This window comes from Numida meleagris, chromosome 2 (genome assembly GCF_002078875.1).
Source record: "Numida meleagris isolate 19003 breed g44 Domestic line chromosome 2, NumMel1.0, whole genome shotgun sequence".
Classification (NCBI taxonomy): Eukaryota; Metazoa; Chordata; class Aves; order Galliformes; family Numididae; genus Numida; species Numida meleagris.
In genome coordinates, this window is record NC_034410.1 from 359,211 (window position 1) to 370,157 (window position 10,947).

Consider the following 10,947-nt stretch of genomic DNA (forward strand, 5'->3'; position numbering starts at 1 on the left):
AAAATAAAACCTAGCAGATTGAATCCTGATTATGTTTTGTGCGATACATAAATGTAGCATGTCAGCTTTTATTGTTAACAGATGTCTGCATCTGGGTCTTTCCTTCTTTCTTAAGCTCTTGTAGTAATTGCATGGAACTGCAAGACACTCTGTAACTAAGCAGTCTATACTGCTGATTCCTCACTTCTGTGCTGCACCCCTCAAGCTTAACATTTTTGAGTGGGTTTTTTTCACAGTCATGGGATCCTCTTATCTTACTGCTTTCAATCCTCCTCCACACAGTGAGCACTAAAGCCTCCTGAATGCCTTGGTTTATTAAAACTAGGTCGCTTCCAAAGCTCCAGCTATGTTGAAGACTGTCTCTGTACAATGTGACTCCAGTGGGACATGTGAGACCTCTGAGGACCGCTGCTCATAACCAACTACCAGTTAAGCTTAGATCTATTGATGGCTGCCTCTGCAGCCTGCTGGTACAGCCACGTTTTCAGACACCTGCTCCAGTCCATAACTCTCAATTTTGGCTAGAAGGATATTGTGGAAGGAAATAAGTGAACAAACAAAGAGATAACTTATGCATGCAAGTAGATTGTCTCTGTGCTGGGACTTATTAAAGGGAACAGTTTCTTCCTGTGCATCTTAATCTGGAGGGGTAGGAAAGGTATGGGGCTCATTTTCTTCAGTCTTGTGTACTCCTAAGAGCTGATGTTCTTCCACCAGTCATTCCCTGCCAAAATAACTGGGGGGGTTTCTCTTTCCAACTGGGAGGTTCCAGCAACACAGACACTGCTCCAAGGGCAAGGATTTGCCAGCAAATAACTCCTCCTCCATGCTTTTATGCCAGCAGTGCAGCAGCGTGGTGATAATACCTCCGTCCTGCTCTGTGGGCTGTTGTACTCCTGCTTCATAGGCCTAAGGTATAAGAGATTATCAAAGCTAATTTGCAGACAAACTTTGCTGACACCAGCCACACGCTTTCCCCCTGTGTCTTGCTCGCTGTATGAACCAGAACATTAGATAAAAGTCTTTTCAAGGTTGGGTTGTCGGTGTTGCTAGGTTACCACTCTGCTGCAGAGCTTTGCATGCATATTCACAGACTGCCTCGGTATTCTTCCCCCCCAGACACCATAAAGTTCTTATAAGACATAAAGTTCTTACAAAACACGCAGTTCTGTAGCCATTGATAGAGCATTTTCTTCTGATTGTGAAGTGAATTATGCCATGAAAATACCGTTGCGTAATCTGACATGTTTTCCTTTATACGTTGCAATACCATGCGTCCCAAAAACATGTACATAACTGCTCTATGCAGCAGCCAGGCTGCTGGTGGACGGTAGTCACCAAAGAAAGCACTTCTCCCATGTTAATACTAGACAGGAAAAAGCTCTGGAAAATAAATTATTTTTTTTTCTACTTGTTATTTGTTCTTTAGAGCTACATGTGCACTGCTAAAACTAAACAGTGGTGGGAAACAAGCACTGTTTGACAGTAATCTATACTACTAAATTTTTAGCATGATCTCTGGCATGGTTTGATCTAGAATCATAGAATTGTTTGAGTTGGAAGGGACCTTTAAAGGCCGTCTGGTTCCACTCCCTGCGATGCACAGGGACACCCACAGCTCCACCAGCTGCTCAGAGCCCCGTCTCCTGACCTTGGGTGTCTGCAGGGACAGGGCACCACCACCTCTCTGGGCAACCTCACCACCTCACCACCCATATTGTAAACAACGTCTTCCTTATATCCAGTCTAAATCTCCCTTCTTTTAGTCTGAAGCCATTTCCCCTTGCCCTACCACACCAATCCTGCTACAGAGTCTGTCTCCTTCCTTCGTACAGCCCCTTTAGATACTGAATGCCGCTCTCACCTCTCCCCGCAGCCTTCCCTTCTCCAGCTGCACAACCCCAGCTCTCAGCCTGTCCTCGTAGGGACATACCCATCTCTTAGGTCATTTTCATGGCCCTCCTCTGGACACGCTCCACTGTCCTGTTTTGAGGACTCCACATCTGGATGCAATATTCCAGGTACTCAGCCCTTACACCCGCAGCTTGTGATGATAGCAGGAGTTCCACAAACTAGCTGTAGACCTTGCACTTGGCTTTGTTGAACCCCATGTGGTTCTCCTGGGTCCACTGCTTGGCCTGTCTAGGTGTCTCTGGCATCCCATCCCTCAGGTGTGTTGACTGCACCACACAGCTTGGTGTCATCTGCAAGCTGCTGAGGGCGTACTTGATCCACTGTTGATGTCATTGATGAAGATGGTCCCAGTACTGACCTCTGAGGGACACCACTCTCACTGATCTCCATCTGGACATTGAGCCATTGATCACCACCCTAGGTACAATCTCACAACCAGTTCCTTGTCCATTGAATGCTCCGCCCCTCAAATCCTTATCTTTCCAATTTGGAGAGAAGGACGTTGTGGGAGACTCTGCAAAAGGCCTTACTGAATCCTAGATAGAGGAATCTATGCAAACTAGTACCCCCCCCTCCAACAGTGACTAGGCACAATTTGGTGCCACTCTGAGCAAGATCTGCTCTGAACAAGAACATGCATGGCCACTTAGGGGTCATGGCCAAATTGGTCCATTCATAATGTAAAAACAGTTCCTCATAATGGTCCTTAGAATCCAGAGGCCTTCTCCCCGTAATCATTAGCCTTCAGGGATCAAGGCATGTTCAAGGTTGTCAACTTAAATTTCAGCAGAGACCAACTAGAAGGATGTTGTGGCAAAGCATGGCTATTTACATGAGGGGTGATCATGATTCTGAAGTTTAAAGATTAAACTTCCGGTGCTCTGGAAGAGCTCTGGTTTTCCTCACCATCTGCTATCAGATCTGCAAGCCTCAGACTTCAGTGACTTCTTTGCCCTTTCCTCATTCAATATACTGAGACTCATTATATATTCAGATCAGTGGCAATGAGTCAGAGATGTGAAGGAAATCTCTCTCCAGTTCTTGGATTGCTTGGAAAGGAACCTCCTCTTTGCTGCCATACAAATCCATGTAACACTCAGCGCCTTAGAAGACACTTCATATACGCTGCTATTACATATGGATGCCTTATGCTACATATGTTGCATATTACCATGTTAGTATTTAGCATTTGTAGTTTATATTTGTATTTCATTATGTGTATTTTTCACTCCCACTAATACATGGCCTATGGTTTAACTCCAGCTGTCACTTCAGTTACAACTTACAGTGACGTTTTCACTTTCTACCCTGCAGGGAATGAAAATGTGGTCCACAAACAAAATATTTTCCATCCAGTACACAGTAAAATGTTTTTTGTCTTTGTCATGTCTGGCTACTGCTGGATATAACTGTCATTTCTTTTCTTCTTAATGCTTTTAGGCAGTGTCAGCTTTCTTCCACATGCCCAGCTCTCCTAACAGAATCATATCTTTGGAGGTGGGGCAAATAGCAGATCATGGAAACGAGGAAGCTTTCACAAAGAGCGTTTGCTGATGAAACACTGAGCATGCTTGTTTAAGGCATTAAAGTTGTCTGCAGCAGGACCAAAATCATCTTACACTGCTGGCCAAATCAGAATTGTTCATCACTATTACGGTTCTCAGACTGGATCAAGCTTAGAATCATAGAATCATAGAATCATTAAGGTTGGAAAAGACCTCTACGATCATCTAGTCCAACCATCCACCTACTACCAATATTGCCCACTGAACCACGTCCCACAGTATCACTAAGTGGTACCACTTAGTACCAGATAATGTTGCTTGCTTTGGATAGATTTTATAAAGATTGAAGAATATTGGTAGTGACTGAGTTGAATTATTGACTTCTGTATGCTGCTATAACCATTATCTGTTCGTCGTAATAAAGCTATTTCCTTAAAAAGAAGATGCACTTGTTTCTATCATTTTACATACTGAGTTCAGGTCTGACTTCATTAGGCCAAAGCCAAAATTCTAAAGTTTGTAACAGTTGCTATATTTAAAATAATATATTATTTTCTCATTTTCAGCATTGATCTTCTCCCTGGATGTTTGATGTGTTTAACAGAAATATGGTACCCATTCTCCTTCAAGTGTTTATCACAGAGCCTAACAGCACCGAGCCCGGATCTCCGCAGCAGGGTGCACCAATTAATAGGGCACAAGATTTCCTGCAAATGCCTGACACTGCTAAACCAGCATCAAGATGGCAATTAAAGAGAGAGGAACAGCACCCATAGGTATTAACAGAAGAGTGGTTTTGTATGCATTAATGTGTTGTCCTCTCTCAAGATTGAGTCCAGTTATTTTTCTTAACTCCATATGATTTCTCCAGGCTACTTGTTCTGCTTTCATAGATGGAGACATTTTCAGAAGCTGAAAAGCTTGACTGCTGTTCTCCACATGCAATATTTGGTATTTGCAGCTGCAAGCCTGCGTTACATCCCTTAATATTGCTCTCCTGGTGATCAAAACACTGGTCAACATCAGTCCAGTGGGAATCAGAAGAAGAAACTAGAAGACTCTTGATCTAGCAGTCATCACACTGAGGAAGCCTAGGGAAGGATATTCAGGTTCTTTAAAAGGTTTCAAAGGAAAGATAGTGTTTGTGAAAAAGGTAAAGGTTGAAGTTGTGGTTGGTATCTACATATGTTTCCTCCTGCTATTTCATGGAATCTTCCTGCAGGTGCTTCCATATTTGCCTTTATGCCTTTCCTCTTGCAAGCCAAGAGGGAAAACAAACCAATGAAAGGTTGCCCAAACTTACAGGACTAACCCTACAGAGGGTGACATCTGGAGAAAGCGTCAGTGCTGCAGCTAGAAATGAGAGAGAAAAGAGAATGAGTCTGCACAATGAGTTAGAATTGACTGCAGGCACCACAATGGGGCCATGCTGAAGGTTTCTCCTACAGAGAGGACATCTCTGTGTGCTTCTCTTCAAGTCCTTTGTTCTGTGCATGTGGGAGTTCTGCCTTCACTGTGGCAGATCCCACAGAAAAAAAAAAAAAAAAGATGCTCCTTCCCTCTGTCAGAACAGCACAACCTAAAAATGAGGTTCCAAACCCGAATGCTTTTATGAGATCATTCTCACGTTCAGTGTCTTTTTTTTTGCTAGAGCACATGGGGAGAAGTTTCCACTTTGAAGAAAAAATGGAGGGTGCTGTTCAAACTCTGGCCCTTATGGTAATGACCCTTCTTGAGAGAGGGAACTGGGGAACCCATGTAAGTGTTTCTCATAGGCAGACATGAAGGGAGGACACTCTGTTCCTGGTTTGTATGTTCGTATTCTCTGTTGGATTTGTGTGTGATTCTCCCTCCCTTTACTGGAATAAGATGAGGTTCTAGGCAAAAGCTCATTTACCTGAAAATCTAAACTTCTGCAGGTACCCCGTGCACAAAAATTTTCATCCCAACATGAGGCCGTCCCTGGGATTCAGCTATTCTGTTCCCAGTTCCTGTGTTCCCAGACAGGTTCCATCCCATTGTGCAGTCTATCCCACACAATGGACTGATCCTCAATGAGCATTAAACTCCACTGCTTTTACCAAGAACAAACAGCTTCTCAGATGTACCTTGTTATTCTGGCAGTAGTCAGTTCACATAGCTGTTGTAGCTGGCAAGAACTTTCACAGTCCAGATGCAGGATGTTTGAAAGAAATTATTCCCATTGTTTCTCCAATATTTTTCAGAATGTAGGCAATGATGTGCCTTCTCAAGGCTGGAGAGACGTCTATGATCTTGAATAGAAAGTTTTGTCTCTTGTCTTTGAAACATCAGCAAGGAGCCTCTCACAAAAAAAAACATGATAGACTTTCATTCTGCCAAACATCCAGCTAGCCACAGGCTCTACCAACCTGAATGTAGAAAGCTTTTTCATTTCTTTGAGAACCTCTAGTGTTTTTCTCTCATTCTTGCTGAGAGCAGTTTCATTATCAGCCCAAAGATACTTCAAAGGCAGAAAAGCAGCCCTAGGAATCAACACTGGCTCTTGAACACGTGCTTTCCACTTGACATTAGCGTTTCTGGGTTCCAGAATGATTAACTTTGATTTATTTCTTATTTATTTTGGCTTTATTTATTTAGGCTTTATTTATTTATTTATATTTTTGGCTTTTAGAAACAACTTCGACAATTTTTTTTCTTCTTTCCTTATCTCCCTCATTCAATGAATGGAACAACGTTATAGCTGGGATATTGCAACTGTCACTCCTCCAGATCTGTGCTGATGGAGTATAGATTATTACAGTGGAAATGACTGCTGTGTGTACTGAGGAAACCTGTAGTTATTTGAGATACAACATAAGAGAGAGCATGAGGAAGAAGTGAGGGGTTGAAAGTAAAGCGGGCAGTAATGCCAATTCCAAATTTCGGTGCCCTGAGGAATTCTCCACTGTTTCTTCCTTTTCTCTAAAGAGAGTGCAGAAGAGAAATTCTCATCCTCTAGTCCTCCCCTTGGGCTGTCCCACCCAGCCAACATGGAGTAGCATATGCAGAGGAAAATCTGGCTGCTCTTCCCACAGGTTTGCATCTGGCAGATGTTTGTCAGTGATCGCTGTTGGCCTCTTCTCCCTCATAACTAGTGATAGGATGAGAGGGAATGGCCTCAAGTTGCACCAGGGAAGATTCAGATTGGATGTTAGGAAAAATTTCTTCTTTGTAAGAGTCTTTAGGAGCTGGAACAGGCTGCCCAGGTAGGTGGTGGAGTCACCATCCCTGGAGGTATTCAAGAAATGTTTAGATGTTGTTCTAAAGGACGTGGTTTAGTGGGGAAATATTGGTGGTAGGTGGACGGTTGGACTGGATGATCTTGGAGGTCTTTTCTGACCTTGGTGATTCTATGGTTCTGTGATCCTACTTGTAAAGTCCCAACTCCATTGCCATGCAGCTCTGCAGCTCTCAGTGAAAGGGTTTTTTTTTTTTTTTTTTTTTTGGCTAGGGTCTAAATGAGCGTTTTGTTCACCTCCTCTCTGCAACTCAAATCTTTCCCATTTTCTTTTCATCCCACTTCATGCTCATTTTTCACTGTTCTCATCCCTGAAAACTCTTGTTCAACTCTTGTTTGATTGCCAGCTTCTTTTCTTCCCTACTATTATATTTTATTTCCCATTTCCAAATCAACAGTCTTTAACTTTCCCTGTTGCAGGCGGGTGGCAGAGCCTGTACTAGCCTTAACCAGAGAGCTTTTTCTTTGTCAGTATGCAATGACAAGGTTAGTTTTTTCCCAAAGGCAATTCAGTTTTTCAGAACACCAGCAGGCTGTGGAATCAATAGATGCAGTTAGATATTTTGAGTTTTAAAGTGTGGCTCCCAGCAGAGTTGTGTTAACAAGGTCGGCAAACTTACAGTGCCTTGAATTTGCAGGGGGAAGGAAGGGTGCACAGTCTGAGAACTGAACATGGAGTAAACACATGCTGTCTTAACTGTATTTTTGACAAGAAGTTTTGTACTGCTCCCTTGCACTGCTATTAATTAGTAATCTAAAAAAGCTATCAGAAATGATGGAGAGAACAAGTGAAATTTTAAAAGGGCTCTGAGTTATTATTGGATTGACTGTGCTGTACCACTGCATTGAACAATGAGCCATGAAAGCCATTACAGCACATTGAAAAGTTTCAAATTGAGTTTATAAAAATAAAATACTGGAAGAAAAACTGCAGTGTAATTTTATAGATGACTTCTGGGTTTAGTACTCATGGTTGTCTGGAAAGTTGTCCAAAAAAAACCTTCTAATAAGTTAAGAAGAGGATTTCATGAAGGAGACATTGCTCCTCTAGGTCTGAAAGTCACATCTCAGTGGTCCCTGGTGACCAGAAAACCTGAAAGGTTCAAAGGAGAATCACCCTCCTGTTACCAAGAACCCAATCTCTTTGGTTCACTGTCTCTGAAATACAGATGTATTTTTTTATGCATATAGAGTACCACAGGGAGAGGAAAAAAGTAGTTTTTTTCTTTTCCTGCTGTTACTTTGCTAGGGAGAATAGATCCAGGCTGTTGTTATAATGTATGGTCCTACTCCATTACCATGTGGAAGTTGACATTCCTTATCTATTGAGATGTGAGTTTCCAAGACTGGAGGCTGTGGGCAGGTAAACAAACTGGAGAAATTTTCTGTCAAATTTGAGACAATAGCAGCTTGTAACTTGGTTTCAAAACCAAGGAATGTGAAAGGTTGGTCCTATTATTCTCATGTGTCACCTCTGAAATAGTAGTTCCATGGGGAGCCCAGAGAAACCACTGCTTTATTCATGGAGGACAGAATAATGCTCATAAGTGAAGTGTCTACTTATCCATACATTCTGGACAAGGTTTACATGAGAAAACCACAAGGGTGCGTAGATGGACAAAACTGTTGAATGAGAAAATCTGGGAGACAAATTAGGTCTCAGCATTTACTGCCATTTTGCAGTACACATGCCAGTATATCCACATTGGTATGGATAGATAAAGCCTCTGGAAGAAGGGATTTGGTAACAACATGCTGTGGAAAGAGGAAGAATTATGGTACTACTTGAAAATGATCTTTCAGAAGCTAGTTGTGAGAAATCATGGGTGGAGAAAATTACTTTGAATGTGTATTTTCGTGTCTGCTTTCAACCTGCATTTCTGGTGCCAAATGAGGATGATATCAAGTAACCCGTATCCAAAAAAAATTGAGTCAGAGGTCTAGATACTGTGGGATGTACATGTCAAAATGAGAGATACAACATTTTTCTTGCTCCCGATACAAAAATGAGTCAACATGCTAAGGGCTAAGGGTGCACAAGGTCAATTACTTGAAGAGCGTACATGCAATACAAAAAGAAATCAAATTACAGTCATAAACAGCAAGACAATCTATGTCCAGAATGGCTTTTAAAGATCTTATATGCCAAGAATTGAAGTTTTTTACAACAATATTATGTAGCCCATTCATTTCCCTTCAAAATATTGGAAATTCCCTCATTCTGTGGACTGTTCCATAAAGAATAGGCCTGATGTGCATTCAAGTTGCATAAAGCACCTCAAAAAACTATAATTACGTCAGTAGCTATCTTCTAATGTAGGGACTCAAGGGCTGTTCCTGGTACTCACTGTTTTTAAGGCCTGACAAGTGCCATTAAAAGCTCCTAATCTATTCCCATATATAAAGCAGGGCACATTATCTTATCCAGCCTTGCAAATCTTTGAAAAATGAATCTCAGTTTCAAAATTGCAAGGAAAAAATGCTTGTAAAAGCACCTATGTTATTTCTGCCTATTACTTTAAGTAAATGAAAGTTTGCAAATGGACCGAACATAGCAGAGAGTTTCTGGAGGATGAGGAAAGTGGCAGGTTTGGAAATTGAGTTTTTAGCTTTGAAAGATGAGAGAGTGAACTTGGAGAGGATTTCGTTGTGCCACTGACTCCCTATCTGAGAACACACCAGACAGTCACAGGGGGAGGTGGAATGGACTTTTGTAAAGGACACTGCTGCTATAATATGTACCGCACTTTTCTCTCTCTTTTCTTTCAGGGCACAGGAAATGGAAGAAGTAAGAAGTGCATTTTATATAAGATAACCTAGAGTGTCTGGGACCATCAGCCAAAACGATCTGGATTCTCCTCTTGAAATGCACACGGTTGTGTGATGTGGGTTCACCATGGAAATGACTGAGGAGGGAGAACGTATCAGGAAAATGTGAGATTCACAGCCACCCTTTGCTGTGCTTTACAGTGACGATGTCACAGAGTAAATTGCACTGCACAGTGGTCTCCCCTTCTCCCTCACCTCTTCCATCTCTTTTTCACCGCAAAGCACAGAAAGAGAAGGCCACTCAGGAAACATTAGATCTTGCATTATTACACGAGCATCACTACTAGGTAGAGTCAAAGCTGAAAGAAGGCCCATTTTATAAGCAGCAGAAATAAAATTGGCTGACTGGTGTTTAGAAGAGATTTGGCACAGACAGCTTGCGCTGAATGGGCCCTAGTTAGAGAGCCAGCAGTATTTTGCAGTGGCTTGGGGAAACCTGTGCTCTTGCCTGAATCCCACGCTGGCAGTTGGACAGAGCTTGAACACCATACAATACCAGATTTTTGAACTCATTCTATGCAAACTTCCAACTTTTCCTTAACTCATCTATTTTTTTCTCTCTTTTTCCCTCTTTACACTGCTGGCCAGATTTTCTCATCATCAGTGGCTTCAGTTCTGCAATAATAACATCTCTGTGGTTTGTTTCTGTTCTGGTTGAGTTCATACACTACAGAGCATTTTCCCCAACCTCAGCTGGATCCTGCTGGGATCCACAGACCGGCTCCACATCTCTGTGAACTAAAAGTCTATAAGAGGCAGATGGGTATTTTTCTACAGCAAAACAAAATTGGATATGAAGGAAGTTGTGGCATCACAGAATCATAGAATCATAGAATCATAGAATTGCTCAGGTTGGAAAGGACCTTCAAGATCAAGTCCAACCGCAACCTAAGCATACTGCTCTAACAGCCCACCGCTAAATCATGTCCCTGAGCACCACATCCAAACGGTTTTTAAACACATTCAGGGATGGTGACTCCACCACCTCCCTGGGGAGCCTGTTCCAGTGCTTAACAACCCTTCCTGTAAAGAAGTTTTTCCTAATATCCAACCTAAACCTCCCCTGGAGCAACTTGAGGCCATTTCCCCTTGTCCTGTCACCTGTCACCACTGAGAAGAGACCAGCCCTGCTCTCACTGCAATCACCTTTCAGGTATTTGAAGAGAGCAATGAGGTCTCCCCTCAGTCTCCTCTTCCCCAGACTAAACAGCCCCCGTTCCTTCAGTCGCTCCTCATAGGGCATATTCTCCAAGCCCTTCCCCAGCCTTGTTGCCCTTCTTTGGACCTGCTCCAGCACCTCCATGTCCTTTCTGTACTGGGGCACCCAAAACTGAACACAGTGCTCGAGGTGAGGCCTCACCCATGCCGAGTACAGGGGCAGGATGACTTCCCTAGTCCTGCTCACCACCCCATTCCTGATCCAAGCCAGGATGCCATTGG

General features: G+C 42.7%; 1 long non-coding RNA gene across 1 annotated transcript in view; it reads left to right on the forward strand.

Annotated features, from left to right (window-relative positions):
• The window catches only part of LOC110394816, a 77,130-nt gene extending 66,768 nt beyond the window's left edge, over nt 1-10,362 (forward strand). The window contains exons 3-4 of the long non-coding RNA XR_002435929.1: nt 3,986-4,195; nt 9,448-10,362. This is a non-coding gene — a long non-coding RNA (uncharacterized LOC110394816). The remainder of the gene's footprint in view (nt 1-3,985; nt 4,196-9,447) is intronic.